Source organism: Cupressus sempervirens, chromosome 11 (genome assembly GCF_028749045.1).
Source record: "Cupressus sempervirens isolate cs-2001-9-10 chromosome 11, ASM2874904v1, whole genome shotgun sequence".
Classification (NCBI taxonomy): Eukaryota; Viridiplantae; Streptophyta; class Pinopsida; order Cupressales; family Cupressaceae; genus Cupressus; species Cupressus sempervirens.
Window position 1 is genome coordinate 501,833,202 of NC_143128.1, and position 18,481 is coordinate 501,851,682.

Here is an 18,481-nt window from a genome sequence, read left to right on the forward strand (position 1 = left end):
TCTTGTAACATGTTTCACCACACCATTGATCTGTATCCTACCCTATCACCAATTGTGTTAGTACCTCTACCACCTAAGTGCCATGTGGTAGCACCATATTAGTTCTCATTCTTACATATTTTCCTAGGCCTTCTACCATGTGGCAGCCTTTGATTGGGTTTCCATGTCACCATGTTAACTTCCCTACATCTTCCTCTCACAAGATAGTGATAATCATTTATTTTATGCCACATGGTACAATTTGGCATGATCTATCCTATAACTGCCACCTCATCATCGACCGTCATGTGTCATTCCTAGATTGTGTTGTCACGTTCCTATTCTCATCAACATGATCACTATGCCCTTGTGACATAGTGACGTCACGATATGTGACACCTACATCCATGTTACTACCTTGTCATCCACCACTATGTCATCATCTCCAAATCACCAACCCTGCCACTTAGTGGCTTGTAGCTATGTCACTATCATTGTTAGCACCTGCCACGTCACTAGCAACATAGCAACATTGCACCACATGTTTCTCCTCAGCACATGGTGACCTCATTTTCTACACCACATCTAGAGTGCCCTGCCATGTGTCACTATGTGAGTTGTCTACCTGCATCCATGTGTCTCTTTCTGATTGGTCGTTGGAACTACCATGTCATCTAGTGGTTGGTCTACACTCAGTTAAAATTTCCTTAGATTCCTCCAAGCTACCATGGGCCCCACATGAGATGTTTGTTGCTCAAAAGCCTTGTGTTCTGAAGACACTATGCAATAGAGTGACTTGGTATTTAAATATCAAAAGTTCTCTTCATGGAATCAATGTGGGATTAATAGTTTTGAACTATTTTTTTTTCATTTTTCCCTCATTTTTCTACAACTGTTCCTTTCCATCCTGTGGCACACACTACAACTGTTCTCTAAGAATGCTGGATACAAATGGGGATCTTCCTAATGTCAATACCACAAGGATGGTTCCAGTTAGGTTGAAATCTCTATCATGATTTTGATACCATTTTCTCCACATTTCTCTCTTGTATGAAAAATAGTAAATAAAGCTAATATATAGTTCTAATCTATTTAGTGGTTTCAAGAGTTATTCATATGCATCTTGAATGTATAGTTTCAAAGAAATGAATATAATGAGAAGCAATCTTCTTAATTTTATTATGATTCTCATCTCCTACCTCTGTAATTTACAATGTTTTGTGGTTTAGGGACAAAAAACTTAGACCCTTTTTCATCCCCTAAAGGTTGTATGTCTTGTATGTTTTTTTGTTGGAACAAAGACCCAAGTAAATTCTTGATGTATTTGATAGGGTTGATAGTTATTTGACAAGAATATTTCATGAGAATGAGGTCTTTATGAACACTAATGTCTGATTCACAAAGTGAATAGGATAGATCTGATATCTTGATGTATGGGTGCAATTTATGGAACTACCAAATAGATAAGGTATTGATCAGCTATAGGATCAATTTTTTCTTACTGTTGCATATTTGGGGATTTTTCAAAATCAAATTTAATCAATCATCCATTTCCCTTTTTGTTTAAGATCTGAAAGGATGCCCTCTCTCAACTTGTAGATTTCATAAGATTTACAATTTTCTACTACATATCTTTGTCATTGCATAAGTATAGGAGAAATAAAAAATTTATCTGCTTTGTTTAGATTCAGTGTATGCTTTTGAACAACTGGTACCATATGAATGAATCTGAGGTACACCCACCTAGGTTTTGGATAGCCTAAAGTAGAAGAAGGGTCTAGCCTTATATTGGCCCGGTGTCTAAAAGGGTATGTTGTAGATGGGAAGTAGTTTCCCCTAGATGTATCCTATTCTCATCCAAATAATTTTAAGTGTAACATTTTAAAAGACCAACAAGATCCATGAAGTTTCAAGAGTCAATTATAATGTTTTAAATCCTTTAATGGAATGGGGTGTCAATAATTGTGATGTAATGATGAATTGTCCTAATGGTCTTGAAAGGACAATATTGTTGGTCTCATATTGCTTTTGACAATCAAGTGTTAACACACCTAAGAAATTTCTAAGTTGATGTCGAGCTACAGTATGTGCTGAGTCAGAAGTTCAATAGGTGCTGAGTCATTCAAGTGTCGACCAAGTCTCAAGTGTTGAGTTAACATTGATGTCGAGCAAGTATATGTACCGAGTAAAGTATAGGTATCGAGAAAGATAGAGTTACTATAGGAGCTGAGCAAAATAGAATTCTTATATGTGTCGAGCAGTAGCAATTAGTAAGTGCCAAGTAATATAGAATTAGTATAAGAGTTTGTACCCTCAAAAACTCAGATGTAAATCATTTTTGAGCTGACTCAAGATGAATCTTGAAGGATGCAACAGATAAGATCAAATCTATTACATTCCCTATGTAATTAGCATGCAACTAATCAGAAAAATGGAGAGAGCATGAAACCAATTAGGAAATATGGAAAGAATTGAGCTGGAAAAGATGGATGAATCTCAATCATAGATTCATCCCTAACCCTAAGTCTTGAAATCTTTATAAGGAGGTCAAAATCCCATAATTTGAGTGTTTCTAAGAGGTCATGTGGGAATGCATGAGTGAATGCTAGTGAAGTTTTAAGGGGTGTAATGACTTAGAGGAAGAATATCATTGTAGAATCAAGTTGTTTAGAATAGAGTATCAGCACTTCGAATAGAGCTATATCAGATCAAGAAGGATCAGATCAGATTGGATAGAACAAGGATCTAGAATCAGAAATTGGAGATTGTAAGTCATTAGATCAACACATTCTAATATAATTTCTAGCCATTGTATTAGGAGAATGAAAATCCTATGAAGATAGGCTGGCTTAACAGATACTTTGTAGAACCTTTAACAAGTTGTTAAATCCTTTATACTCCAAGTGAGTGTTTGAAAATCCTTTAACTAGGTCACTTTTAATAGGGTGAAAAGTCTTTAATAGGGCAGGCCTTTCACAGGACAAACCATTGATGGTGGTCAAACTTATAACCTTGACAAGTTACATATTGCTACAGTGATAAGTTGTGGGTGTCATCCTCACTCCAGTTTTACCTTCTCATTCTGAAGGGTTTCTGGGTGATCAAATCTTGTGTTATCTATTTTTATGCATGTCTTTACTTTCATGTTTATTAGAGATGTTAGATGCATGTGATTGATTTTGGCTAAATGTTTTAGAGAGTAAAATATTGTTACTTCTTATTCACCCCCCCCTCTAAAAAGTAAATCTTCCCACTTGTAAATTCCAACAATTGGTATTAGAGTTGAGTTCTCACAAGGAGAAGCCTTATAGCTTGGAGAAATAGATCTGGAAATGGAAGTCTACAAACTTGGGAAGATTATAGAAAACTAGGAAATTGAGATACATCTCATTCTACATTGTTTTGAAGAAGCCAGGGAGGAACTGAAAAAAATGTTAAAGAGAAGAAGAGAGATTGCCATAGCTGAGAGTGATACATAGTACATGGAGATTGACACCTCAAAAGTGTTTGCAAATGAAGATTCTAAGGAGTTTGATGCAACAATAGTAGACCTAATGGAGAAGAATAGAGCCCAAGCAAAAGAGATCAAAACTCTCAAGATTGAACAAGAATCTCAAGCCATGATGCTTTGTGATGTGACTGAACAAAAGAAAAGAGTTATTGAAGATAAGGCTATGATAGAAGAAGATAAGAGAAACCTTGCCAACAGATTGGAGGAAAAGTCAATTGAGCTTGCAAGAATTTCCAACATGTAGCTAGACACCCTAAGCTAGATGATGAATGCACATCATGAACTGAATGTCAAGGACATTGAGATCTCCACACTAAAGATGCAAAATGAACAACTACAAAATGACTTAAGAAAAGAGAAGAAAATTGTAGAAATCTTTAACAAACCTAATGAAGCCATCAAGTACTTTGAATAGCTTATGAAATCACCAAGATCCAGTAATGACACTTTAAGATTGGGATACAACAACACTGAAAGAGGAGAGTCGTCCAAGATTACAGAAGAAAGAAGTGAAAAAGGTAAGAATACTAAACCTACTTGTCATTTTTTTTGTAAAAAAGGACATACCTCTAATTTGTGCAGGAGCAAGAATGCTAACTAGCATGACAAACCCAAAAATATGGGCCACTGTCACAAGTGTAACAAGCAAGGACATTAGGCACATGACTACAAGACTAGAACCATCAGGACACCAAGATTTGAAGGTCACTACTACAATTGCAAGAAGTATGGACATAGATCTTTTGAGTGCAGATCAAAGCCTATGTGGACACCTGATCAACTAGCAAGGGCATATAATCATGGACATCACTATAATTGGGACTACAACACTAGGAAAAGTTGTCACTACTATCAAGAGTATGGACACATCCATGAAAATTACATAAGAACACATTTCAGTGGAAACTATAGCAGATGGTTGAGCCAAACTACATGCTTTAGTTGCTTGAAGACTAGTCACATCAGCAAGAATCGCCCAACAAGGTCAAAGGCACCCAACTGAAAGTTAAACAAAAGAAAAGAGAAGGTAGATGTTGAACAAATTACAAGAGATATGAATAAAACATGGAAGAAGAAAGATGGAGGAAACACATCTGATGAAGGGATCACTTCACCCAAAAGGTCAAGTGGTCACAGTTCATCTAACAAAGCAAAAGACATTATGTGGAACTAATATACAAAGCTTTATCATACATCATTTCCAAGACAAGTAAGTACTGAAAAGGAGAGATCATCATGAATAGAGATGCAAAGTTAAAATTTCAATATTTTACAATTGTTGCCCAAGTTGCCTTCAGAAGCCAAGTAAAAATATAGTATATGTCGAGTTCTCTGCCAAAATCAATAGAAGTCGAGTGGTTAGTTGCAGTCAAGTTAGTAGTAAATGCCAAGCGAAGGGAAATTCTAGTTGAAGCCGATAAGTGAAACTCCAATGTATGTCGAGTATTGGAAGGACAATGGATGATGAGTTAAGAAAAATTGCTTAAGGAGCTGAGTGGGTAGCTGTAAACACACTAAGCATTAAATGCTACAAAATAAGGGTATATGATCACATTTTGAATCATTTTTCATTATCACAAGAAAAGAGAAAAAGATGAGAAGAGTGTGGAACAATTTCCAAGTAGAGTTTGAAGCATTTGAGAAAATTTCAACAAAGATTCAGAATAATTTTGACAATTCAAGGTATTTATACTTGTGCCAAGCTACGTAGTTTTAAAATTTCTTCGTGTTTAAACCCTAGTTTGAAAAAATGGCCTCTAGCTCTAGGAAGCGTTAGGATAAAGAATTTTTTGAAGTCCAGCTTGTATCAAATGAAGTCAATCAGCCCAATTTTTGACCCATCCCTGAAGTTTCCTATAAGAATGACCTTGTTGGAGCCCTATCCATAATTCCTCTAAGGTTGTAATGGTTCAGGATGTTAGGAGATGCTATAACTGTAATATAGGTGCTATTGGAGATGTAAATCAGGGAGGCATACAATAAAATATTTGAAAATGGAGTCTTGAACTTGAAGAGTTTCAAATAATTGAGAACAAGGGCTTAACCCATGCCTTAGAGTTTCTTACCATGTTTAAGACTGAATGGATCAGAATTGTGTTGAGTAAGATTCATGATGGTAGTTTGTGGTTAGAAGATGGGCCAGCTAAAATATCAAAAAGGATTATTCATTGGGTAATAGGGTATCCAACCCTAGATCGGCCTAAAACCCTTAGGAGTGACTCCAAAGAAGCTATTGAGAAGAATACTAGAGCCAAGTGGAGTAAGAGAGGCATGATCATAGATACCATTAAGGATCCTCTTGTTGATTTTGCTGTCAAAGTCATTTCCCACAAATCCTATCAATCTAGAAGACTCAATAGTGTTCCCTATATTGCAGTGGATGTTGGTTATAAACTTGTTAAAAATAATCATAACTATGATCTAGCAGATCTACAACTACAACAGATTAATAGAAATCTGGGAGATATAAGAAGAACAAAGGGAGCTCAATGTAAGTTTGGAGCAATTTTGATATGTATATTCTTCTATGTATAGAATGAATTTCCTTCTTTTAGAAAGGTTAGCTGGAAGAAAAATAGATCCATAGTAGCCCAAGTGAATGAATACATTGAACAAATGGGGGAAAATTTTGAGACACTCATGACCAACTACTTTGAAGATTTTAAGAAATTAATGAAATAGAGACTTAGGATTCCAGTCTCACTTGTGTAGCAGCACATAAATGATATTTGTTTTCTTGTTGATATATATTACACCTACATCGAAGTAGCCATACCAAGGGTAAGATGGCTTAGACCACTTGGGCATGAGATAAATATTGATGAAGCTCTACTTGTAGAAGAAGTGGACAAAAGTGCCCAACACTTTGGCACATATGATGTTGTTAGGTCCAAAGTGGATATGGAATTAAAGACTACTTCAACACTAAGGAAAAAGGAAAAATTAGTGAAGAAGCTTAAGTCAAAATTTGGTGAAGGCTTAGCAGAGGCAATAGAAGAAGAAGATGATGATGATGATGAACAAGGGTAAGGACCACTAGCACTAACCTAAGGCATGGGTGAAAATGCTGAAGAACAAGAAGGTGTCAAGGAAGAAGAGGAAGTACCTAAGTCAAAGCCTAAGAAGAGGAAAGCACAGAAACAACTTGTTGCTAAGCCTAAAGGCAAAAAGAAAGCTAAGCCAAGTCCAACAAAACCTACCACTAGGGCAGATACAAGGGCTACAACAAAGGTGGCCAAAGAAAAAGAAAAGAAGAAAGCCACAGAAAAAGGAGGACCAATAGAGAAAAAGAGGATAAAATATGTGGCAACTCTAGAATTAGATGAGGAGAGGACAAAGTCATATGACAATGGAAAATTTAGAGTGTTAAGTCACACCACTAAGTTTGATCTAGAGAACATATGTGACAATATAAGAGATAATGCAAGCTTGTCTAGATTGAAAAGTATTGACTTTAATAAAGTAGAGAAGAACAAAACATTGTGGAAGAATCATTATACACTATGATGGCAAAGTTCAAGAACACTCCACTCGAACTTGATAATACTATGCGTAAGGAGTTATATTCCATTGTAGAAAATAAATGGCATTATTGCGTAAACATGAAAAAGAAATAAGAGAGTCAACATTGGATTGTGTGATGCCTGAACTCATTAAAGGTCAAATAAGTAAGGAAAATAAGAAGCATGGGAGAAAATTTGCATCGAAATATAGAGCATTCAATATTTTGCAAAATAAAATTGAAGATGTTGTGAAGAAGTGCACACAAATATGGAAATTGATTTATGGGCTGACTACAGTGAAAGAAGGAGAAGCAAACCCCTTTGAGGGAAGGAATGGTGAAGATAATGAAGAAGGAAATGACAAGGGAGAAGAAGGAGAAAAAGAAAAGGAAGAAGTTACAGTGGAAAAGGAAACACAAAAGGGTGATATGGCAACAACCGAGGAGCAGAAACAAGAACAAAGTGTGCAAGACACATAGATGCCACCAGCTAGTCCTCCACATGCAACACCCAAACCTAAAGAAACAATAATTTTAAAGGATTTTACTAACACCTTTGGTTAGAACATCAACCCACTGACTACAAAGGATCTTAGAAAAATCCTTCACCAGACTACTCTGCAATCACAACTATGTGCCAATCTAGTCTTGGTGAGTGTAGAGGAACTACAAAAGGTAGTAGCTAAGATTACAAAGGAGAAGGTGAATCCACAAGAACCACCTTTGCAAACTCCAACAGCTACAAGTGGACAACCACAAGAGCAAGTAGCACAAGATGCATTTGCTAGGGTTGATTCCATGGTCACAGTGACTTCAACTACTGAGAAGCAAGCAAAGGAGCAAATAGGATAGAGGGATATCTCTATCAACATAGCACAAGGACAAGGTGCACCTCCTCAGATTACAATCATTGATCAAGGTAGAATTGAAGAGAACAAGGAAGAGATTCCTAAGGAGAAAGAATGAGAGGCAATTCAAACATTAATAAATTTGCCTACTACAATGACTCCCATTGGAACAACATAGTAGCCGAGCACTGATGTAGTACCACTGCAAATATCAACACCAAGCTTGAGCTCTACCAAGGTAGTAAGGGTACTTCACTATGAAGACCCTGCACTTGATGAAGAGATAGTCATTCCAACATATGACTATAAAACTATGAGTATTGATCAGATTAATGAAGTGCAAGAGGCACTAGAAAAGAAGAAGAAACAAGAGATACTCAGGAATGAGTATAGACAAAGGCAAGCTCTAATTGAAATCAAAGACATCTTTCTTGATGCATTCAGCTTATAAGTACCTAATGAGAAAAAGCCCATAATGGAGCAATTATCCAACATAGTGGACCAAGTACAAAATGAAGACCTAGACACTAATTCTAAATTGCTTGAATGGTCTGAAAAGAAATTCCAGATGAAGGTAAATGATAATATATCTAGTGAGATAACACTTTCTTAGGTGGAGCTGGCTAAAAAGGTTGATAAGGTGAAAGCAGTACTTGAGGATATATTCTCACTGTACTCCAAATTGTGTGATTCCTTATACTTCACACAAGAAACCAGCCAGAGGATATTGAGCTTGGAGAGGAATCTTAAAGTATCTATCATGCAGCTACCCAAGAATCTAGCTCAAAGTGAGAAGCATTTTGTTACAACACTTCACACACAAAAAGAATTAGTTGTACTCACAGCAGATGAGGCAAACACCAAGGACAAGCTAATACAAATCCAGTCTGCCATAACCCTTCACATGGAAGGTTTGCACAAAGAAATGGCATACATAATGAATGTCTTGAAGAAAGATCCTAATCTTTCTACATTGGAAGGCCTAGTACACCTTGCAGAAGAGACAGGCATCCAACTTAAAGCATGCTCTAAAGATCATTATGGAGGTAAACAAATCTTTTTTGGCTAAGTATTCAATTCATTCATAGAACCCTTTGACATAAGTGTCAAAAAAGGGGGAGATAATACATTATGGAGATAATAAAAGATAATACATTTTGAGGGAAATAATAATTTAAGAGACCCAAAAGGGGAGATATAATAAATTGTGGGAGATAATAAAATTTTGAGTTTTGAGTAGATAAGGAGATAAAGCCAAAGGGATATAAAAATTGCGAGGGAAGATGTGTGAAAGGGGGAGTAAAGACAAAGTAGATAGAAACATGGTAGACAAGGGAAGTAATGACAAGGCAGAGATAAAAAGTATCAGAATAATCAACATGAGAAAAATCTAACATAAGGAGTTTTGGATACAAAAATGACACATTAGCTTAGGGGGAGTTATGAGTTTTTGAGGTATATAGTCTTCAACAAAATTTTGAACAACTTTTTGAAGTTTTGTACATATGTTGAACAAGATTTATATTGTACTCATAGAGATTAGATTCATAATGGTTAGTTAAGTGTTTTTGACACTCATGTCAAAGGGGGAGATTGTTGGTCTCAAATTGGTTTTGACAATTGACAGTCAACACAATTAAGAAATTTCTAAGTTGATGCCAATTATAATATAGATGCTAAGATACAATATGTGCCAAGTCAGAAGTTTAATAGGTGTCGAGTCATTCAAGCTCTGAGAAAGTCTCAAGTGCCAAGTGATAATTGTTTTCGAGCCAATATATGTGTTGAATAAATTATAAGTGCTAAGCAAGACATAGTTATTATAGGAGTGGAGAAAAACAAAATTCCTATATGTGTCGAGAATCAACAATCAATAAGTGCTGAGTAACACAGAATTAGCATGAGTTTGTACCCTCACAAACTCAAATGTAAACCATTTATGAGCTGACTCAAGCTGAATCTTTAAGGATCTAAAAGATAATATTGAATCTATTATATTCCCTATGTAATCAGCATGCAACCAATCAGAAAAATGGAGAGAGCATGCAACCAATCATGAAATATGGAAAGAATTGAGCGGGAAAAGATGGATGAATCATAGATTCATACCTAACCCTAAGTCTTGAAATCTTTATAAGGAGGTCGAAAACCCATAATTTGAGTGTGAGTAAGAGGTCATGTGGGAATGCATGAGTCAATGCTAGCAAATTTTTAAGGGGTGTAAGGACTTAGAGGAAGAACAACATTGTAGAATCAAGTTGTTTAGAACAGAGTATCAACACTTCGAATAGAGTTATATCAGATCAAGAAGGATCATATTAGATTGGATAGAATAAGGATCTAGAATCAAAAATTGAAGATTGTAAGTCATCAGATTAGCACATTCTACTATACTTTCTAGCCATTGTATTAGGAGAATGAAAATCCTATGAAGATAGGTTGGCTTAATATCTACTTTGTAGAACCTTTAACAAGGTGACACTCCAAGTGAGTGTTTGAAAATCCTTTAACTAGGTCACTTTTAATAGGGTGAAAAGCCTTTAATAGGGTAGGCCTTTCATAGGGTAGACCATTGATGGTGGTCAAACTTTGTAACCTTGACAAGTTACATATTGCTACAGTGATAAGTTGTGGGTGTCATCCCCACCCCGATTTTACCTTCTCATTCTAGAGGGTTTTTGGTTGATCAAATCTTGTGTTATCTATTTTCATGCATGTCTTTAATTTCATATTTATTAGAGATGTTAGATGCATGTGATTGATTTCAGCTAAATGTTTTAGAGAGTAAAATATTGTTACTTCTGATTCACCCCCCTCTCAAAAGTAGATCTTCCCACTTGTAAATTCCAAAACATATGACCTAATAATGTATGAAATGAGATTAATTAACATGAAAAGGGTTTATAAAATTTTAGGAGTCTAAGGATTTTATATGGTTATTTAATTAGTAAGGATTACCAAAGAATTTGGATCAATTAATGTTAGGTTTTTAGAGTTTATAAATCAAATTTTTGAAAACTAATGGCTAGTAGCCTCTAGTCAAGAAACTAGTTTTAAGTATGTTTAATTTTTTTCATTCTATCCAAATTGATGTAGTTAGTTTGGGAAGTTGAAATAGGATCTATAAATCTTTATCAAGACATGGAATATGTAGAATGTGATTGAAATGCAAGATTGTATTGGCTTATACAAATCAAAGTAGTAAAGGTTCAAGTTTCTTGCAATCATTCATGAATTTCACATATTATTTTGATTTACTTTATTGGATTGACATTGTAGATGAGTAAAATTAATATTTTAAAGGTTTCTCAAATAATTTGAATGCTTTTCAAGAACTATGTAATCTTATCTTTCATCACAGTGCTAACAGACTTAGGGAAATTACATTATTTCTAACATTCCTAAAAAAAATTATGAAGAATGGATTCAATTTAATGTATATGATATGTTGCTAACACAAAACTTATAGGAAGATTGAATATAAGAGGTGCACACCATAATTTTATGAAGAAAAGTGCATTGATTTTGTGCAAGGCCATAAGAGTAGAAGATCTGCTTGTACAAGGGGATAATTTTATGATGAGAAGTTATTAGTTATGTTAAGGATATGGTGTGTAGTCTTTATTTTAATTCTAAAAGTGTTAGGATGTGTGGTTTTAAGAAAACACTAGTTTTAAGCATGTCTTAGTGAGGGTTTTGTGATTATCTAATCAAGTGAAGGCATTTTCATGCCCAAAAGTTCAAGGCAGAAAAAATTCAAGAATTGTTTTTAAAAGGTTAAGACTGTCCTAACTACACACTTATTGATTGAGTTGCAACTAGATTGACAACTAAATGAATGCTTACAAGTTTCACAATTAAACAACTACATCCAAAAGAGAGTAGGTTTAGGTTTCAATTAAAGTTTACTAACTAGATAATAGTTCAACAGTGATGCAAATGCATAGTTGAAAATTTTCACTTTCTTTACTAGATTAAAATATCATACGTAAGGTTTTCCAGTTTACTCTAGGGTCCAACAATATCAAATTTCAACTAAACATTTATCTAGAATGGAATTATACTTATGAAGACATCTCTTAATTAGTTAGGTAAGCCTAAAGTGTCACCCCATATAGGAGACATGTATTATAAGAATTTAAAGTTATATTATTAATGATACAACAAAATAACTTGTATATTAAAGATATACTTGTCAAAATAAATTCACCAACATCTTAAATTTGAGTTAGTAAAAACACATATAAAAGAATACATTAGAAAATATATAAATAATAGTGTAAAATATACATAGAATAATATATATATTAAATACTATAATATATTTTTATTTTATATTATTTAAGATTTATATTGATTATGAAATATAAAATATTATATATATTAAACAACATATATATATATATATATAATTTGATGTATATATAATGCATTAAAGATGTTATTAACAATATGCTTAAACTAAATTAACAATTGAATTACCTATATTACCTAACTAACATACCCCTTACTAACTTTATTTCTCTAACCTTACCCACCTATATACTTACCTACTAACCTACTAACATATTCCCCCCTAACCACTAGCCTTTTCTTGTTGGAATTCTTTAGAATAACTAAGAGGGGTGGGGGGGAGTGGGGTGAATTAGTTATCCAAGTTCCAAATATACAAATAAAAATTTTCATATCTTAGTGAACCTATATCCACAAAAACTTATTATGCATCCATCCATTATATCATACAATGCTTAAACTTTGTAGGTTACTTTCCTAGGTCAAAATAACTTTGCATAAATGTAATCATGAAACATAACAGATTCAATAACATATTTGACACATGAATTTTATGTGGAAACCCAATTTTGGAAAAACTACCAGTAACATGCTACTAATTCTCACTCTTCTAAAGTGATGTCCTCTAAAAGGCCAACCTTGTTAAAGGTTACAATACACATTGTTAAATGTGTCCTGGTTAGAGGATTTCAATCACCATGTTAGGAGTGATCCTTGTTAGAAGACTTTAGATCATTCACTTGGAATGTCACCCAGTTAAAAGATTTATAAATGACTATTTGGTCAACCTTAATCCAAAGGATTTACCCTAGACAGATACAATGATTAGAAAGTAATAGTAAGACTTGATCTGATAATAAATTACAACTCACTTGCACATTACAGATCTCTATTTTAGTCCTCCATTATACTTGGCTTTCACACACTTCAGCTCTTATAGCTTATTCACCCTTCAAGCATTCATACTCTTAAGCCTTCTTTCTTTTCTTGTCAATACTAGTCTCTTCTAGTTTAGCCACTAAATGAAGCAATACCCTAGACTCCTTTTCTTCCTTTAGTTCTCACAAATGACAACCTTTTCTTCTTCAAATCTATGATTTAAAATGAATACTGGCACTTGGCATCAATATGTTGTCACTCATCTTCTATACTATTATTTCAGTCATCTTCAACTAGATGACTCGACATCAACTAAACTTTACTTAGCTTACACTAAGTTCACTCGGCATACACTAAAACTTCACTTTGCTCGGCTCCAATTAATTTTCTGCTCATCTTGCTCTAACTTTTCTTGGCACCTATTGTCCACTTGGTCAAGCTTGGCATACTCAATACTTCTTACTTGTTCTTCTAGACTTAATTATTGTATCCATCCTTTGCAACCTTAAGTAGATACTTAATACACTATATCATCATTGTATTAATTGGTCATTGTACTCCTTTTTCATACCATAACTCAACCTTTCCTCTAGGTGCTCTTGTTATCTTATTTGATCAAAACCTCTCCATCAATCAAATAAATGATAGTACTCAAATCAAAAAATAAGTTGTCTTACCAAGAAGTAGCAAGTTTGACATCTTTGACAAAATAATGATTGAAACATTGCATGTTCTTCACTTCAAAACAATCTCATATCAACAAACTCTCTCTTTGGCATTGATGGAAAACTAGTACCAACAATAATACCAAAAAGAAAATAATTCCTTGTATTTTAATTTCTCCCTCTATCAGTAGCTTTCATCTTCTATATAGGCTAAAAAATTCTATTCTAATCAATAGACAATCAACTCATCCTTATGACTTCCTCTTGATCACTCCCTCTTTCTGATATTTAAGTATCTTTGCATAGTTCTTATATCTCCCTCAGCACTATCTCCCTCTCACTAGGTAGATGCATTTCTTTTAGACATTTCTCCCTCTATAGAAAACATCTAGTACACTATCTCCCTCTGAGTAGATATTCCATTTTTCTCCCTTTGATTGGTATTTTAATTATATTCTGTAATTCTCTCTCTTTGACAACAATGTCAAAGACTTGTCATCTCAACATATAGATATTTACAATTTTAATTTCTCCCTTTGTCACCATATTTGTGACTGATCTTCTTTTCAGTTCCTTCATTACTTTAGGTAGCTCCTACAGTAATATCCATTGCATCAAGTTATAAGATACAACATTCAGCTCCATTTTATTTAGAGCACTACTTATGCTTCTCAAGAAGCTTTGGATAGGAGTATCACCCCTAGTTTACCTCATAGATACTCATGAGCATCCTTAGGTAATGATTCTATGAAGATATTAACTATTAGCTCTTTTATATTCACATATTCCATTTTCACCTCTTTGTCTTGAACTAACTCTCTCAAGTAATGGTACTTGATTGCAATGTGCTTAGTCTTTGTACACTTGTATTATCACAATAAAGTATCATAGGTTTAGTGATTTCTTCCTTCGTACCTTTGATTAGTTGTTTGATTCATATAATATTTGTACAATTCACTGCAAAAACAACATATTCAACTTCAACAATAGATTGAGATATGCAATTTTGTTTCTTGTTGGTCCAAGTAACCAACCTCTTTCCTAAGAAAAATGCTCCTCCATAGTGCTCTTTTTGTCATCAATGTTTCCAATCCAATCAACATTAGTGTAGGCTTTCAACTCAAACTTCTCATTTTTCTTGTAGTATAGACCATAGCCTTATGTTCCTTTTAGTTATCTCATTATTCTCTTAGCAACTATCAAATGATTCTCCTTAGGATTAGCAAAGAAACTTGTAACTATCCCAATAGATAATCTAGTGTCATGTCTGCAATGTACTAAATATTATAATTTTCTAATCATAGACCTATATAATGTTTGATTCACATTAGCTAAATCATCATTCTTTGACAACTTGTGTCATGTCACCATAGGTGTGCTAATTAGTTTTGAATCTTCCAATCTAAAAAGTTTTCAATATTCCCTTCACATACTTAGATTGAGTGATTTATATACCATATTTCATCTTATATACTTGCAAACCAACAAAGAACTTGATCTTTCCTATCATATACATCTTAAATTATTTCTTCATTTCATTTACAAATGCCTTATTTAATCCATCTTGACCTCCAAATATGATATCATCAACAAAAAATTCACCTAGTAAAATACCTTTACGTCCTTCTATCTTTAATTATAGATTGTTGTTATCATCAGTCCTCTCAAATCCAATCTTCACAAGATGGTTGTGAAGCCTTTCATACCATGCTCTTGGTGCTTGCTTCAAACCATATAAAGCTTTTTGTAGTCTACATACCATGTTCTTGTTGTTAGCTCAAAAAATCCTTCTAGTTGTTCAATATAGACCTCTTCTTCTAATATGTCATTCAAAAATGTAGATTTCACATCCATTTGATAAACTTTGAAACCTTTGTATGCAGAGTAACCAAGTAGAGTTCTTATTCCTTCCAATCTTGCAAAAGGGGAAAATATTTCTCGATAGTCTATCCCTTCTTCATGTGCATACCGTTTGTAAACTAATATTTCCTAATTCCTTGTGACTTCACCATTCTCCTCTAAATTGTTTCTATACATACACTTGGTTCCAATCACATGTTTATCCTCTAGTTTGGGAACTAGAGTCCATGTTTTGGTCTTCTCAATCTATTCAATCTCTTCTTTCATGACTTTAATCCAATCCTCATTGTCCAAGGCATATTTTACTTACTTAGGTTCATGCATGCTTAGAAAAAATTTATCATTTCTTAGCTTGTTCCTTGTCATTGGTCTAACATTTTTGTCTCTAATAATTTGTTCAGTAGGATGATATCTCTTGACATACTTTGACAATCTTAGTTTTTCTCTACCTTTCTCATTAGGTCTGTTAACTTCTGAATCACTATATACATCTCTATTAAGTAATTCAACATCTCTTTCATGTATAGTAATCTCAAAATTATAATGTATCTTAGCTTCACTCTACAACTCGACACTTGATTGCAACTTGGTTCTTCAATGCAACTCGACATTCATTGTATGTGACTCGATAGTCACTGAAACTTGTTTTTGATTTACAACTCGATTTACAATATCTTCATCTACATGCATTCCTTCATTAAAGTATACAAAATATTTGTATTCCTCTAGTTCTTTTATAGGTTTAGCCTCATGTACCTCTGTATATTCATCAAAGTTCACATTTGCACTTTCCACAACTTTGTTAGTGTTAGTATTTTAACACTTATAAGCTTTACTTCTCATGGAATAGCCAAGGAATATACCTTCTTCACTTTTAGCATCTAGTTTAGAATTTCTAAAATATTTATGAATATAGAACTTTCTTCCAAATACCTTAAAATATTTTACATTAGGTGAGTATCCATACCATAACTCAAAAGGTGTTGAATGAGTATCTTTCTTGACTTGCACATAGCTCAAGGTATAGATAGTTGTACTTACAACCTCTTTATAGTATTTTAAAGAGTCATTATTCTCCATCATGAGTGTCCTAGCATAGTCCATTATAGATCTATTCCTCATTTCAGCAATTCCATTTTTTGGAGGGTCTTAGGTGCAGATGTCTATCTTTTTATTCCTTTATCATTACAGAACATCTCAAACTCATTTGATGTAAATTTTCCTCCTCTGTCAAATCTCAAACATTTTAGGATTTTTCATATTTCCTTCACAACTCTTTTTAAGTAGTACTTAAACATTTGGAAAGCATCATATTTCTATCTTAGAAACATAACTATCATAATCCTAGAATAATCATCAACAAATAGCATAATGTACTTTTCACCTTTGTAGCTTTGCACATTAATTGGTTAACACAAGTCAATATGAACAATCTCCAAAATTTATTTAGAGGTGCGAGTCTAACTCTTATAGCTATATTTTGTTATCTCACCTAGCTGACATTATTTGCAAATTATATTGTCTGGTTTCTTCAATTTAGACAGACCTCTGACTCTTCTCATGTTACTGATACTAACCAAGTTATCAAAATTAACATGACATAACCTCTTGTTCTATAACCAGAAATTATCAAATTCAACAACAAGACAAGTCACATCATTCATATCAAGATAAAATAGATTACCTCTTGTTTATTCACCTTTCCTAATTAGTTTCCCATTAGTGTAATATATCTTAGCCACCTTATTCTAAAACTTGGCCTTGCAACCTGAACTATTCAGTTGTGACACACTCAACAAAATTATAGTTAAGTCCTTCAACATAATAAATATTGTCACACAAAATCTTTTATATGAGTTTGATAGATCCTTTTCCTTTTATCAGATAGGGTGCATCATTACCAAACCTTACATAATTTCCATTATAATAATTTAGTGTAATGAGCATACTTCTATCTCTAGTCATGTGATGTAAACACCCACTATCAATGATCCATCTATCATTTTTTTTCACACAAGACACTAGCACAATTGCCTCATCCTCATTAGATTCATCCTTCATTGCAACATACACCACTTCATCATAATGATCATCAGATCCATCTTTGGTTTCCTCTTCAACAATGTAGTGAGACTTCTTTCCTTTGTCTTTGTAATATTTGTTGTCCTCATCTCTTTTACCTATGTATTTGACTGCACTTCTATAGTTCTTATTTTTTGGACATCTAGTAGAAATATGACCAACCTTATTGCAATTAAAATACATGATAGGTAACTTACCATTAAATTTTTCTTTGCCTCCATGAAATCTCCTTGCTAGTAGTGTTTCAAGTTGTTCTACATCTTTCTCATCTATATCACTATCACTAGAAATATATTTTACCTTTTTCTTCTTCTCTTTAGGTTCCTTTAATGACAACTTAGCTTTTAAAGAATATTCAACATTGTTAGGTTTGAAATTAGAGGGCATCAATATGTTGTCATGCAGCTTCCATACTATTCTTCCACTCATCTTCAACTAGATGACTCGAAAAATACTAAATTTTATTGGTGCTCGACATCAAATAAACATTACTCAGCCTACACTAAGTTCACTTGGCATATGTTAAAACTTCACTTTGCTTAGCTCCAACTGATTTTCTACTTGGCTTGCACTAACTTTGATGAACACCTACTATCCACTCCATCAAGTTTGGTAGACTCAATTCTTCTTACTTGTTCTTGTAGACTTAATTAGTGTATTAATCCTTTGCAGCCTTAAGGAGATAATCAATACACTATATCATCACTGTCTTAACTAATCTTTGTACTCCTTTTTCATACCAGAACTCAACCTTTCCTCTAGGTGTTCTTGTTATTTTATCAAAACCTCTCCATCAATCAAACAAATGATAGTACTCAAATCAACTAAGTAGTTGTCTTACCAGCAAATAGCATTTTGACAT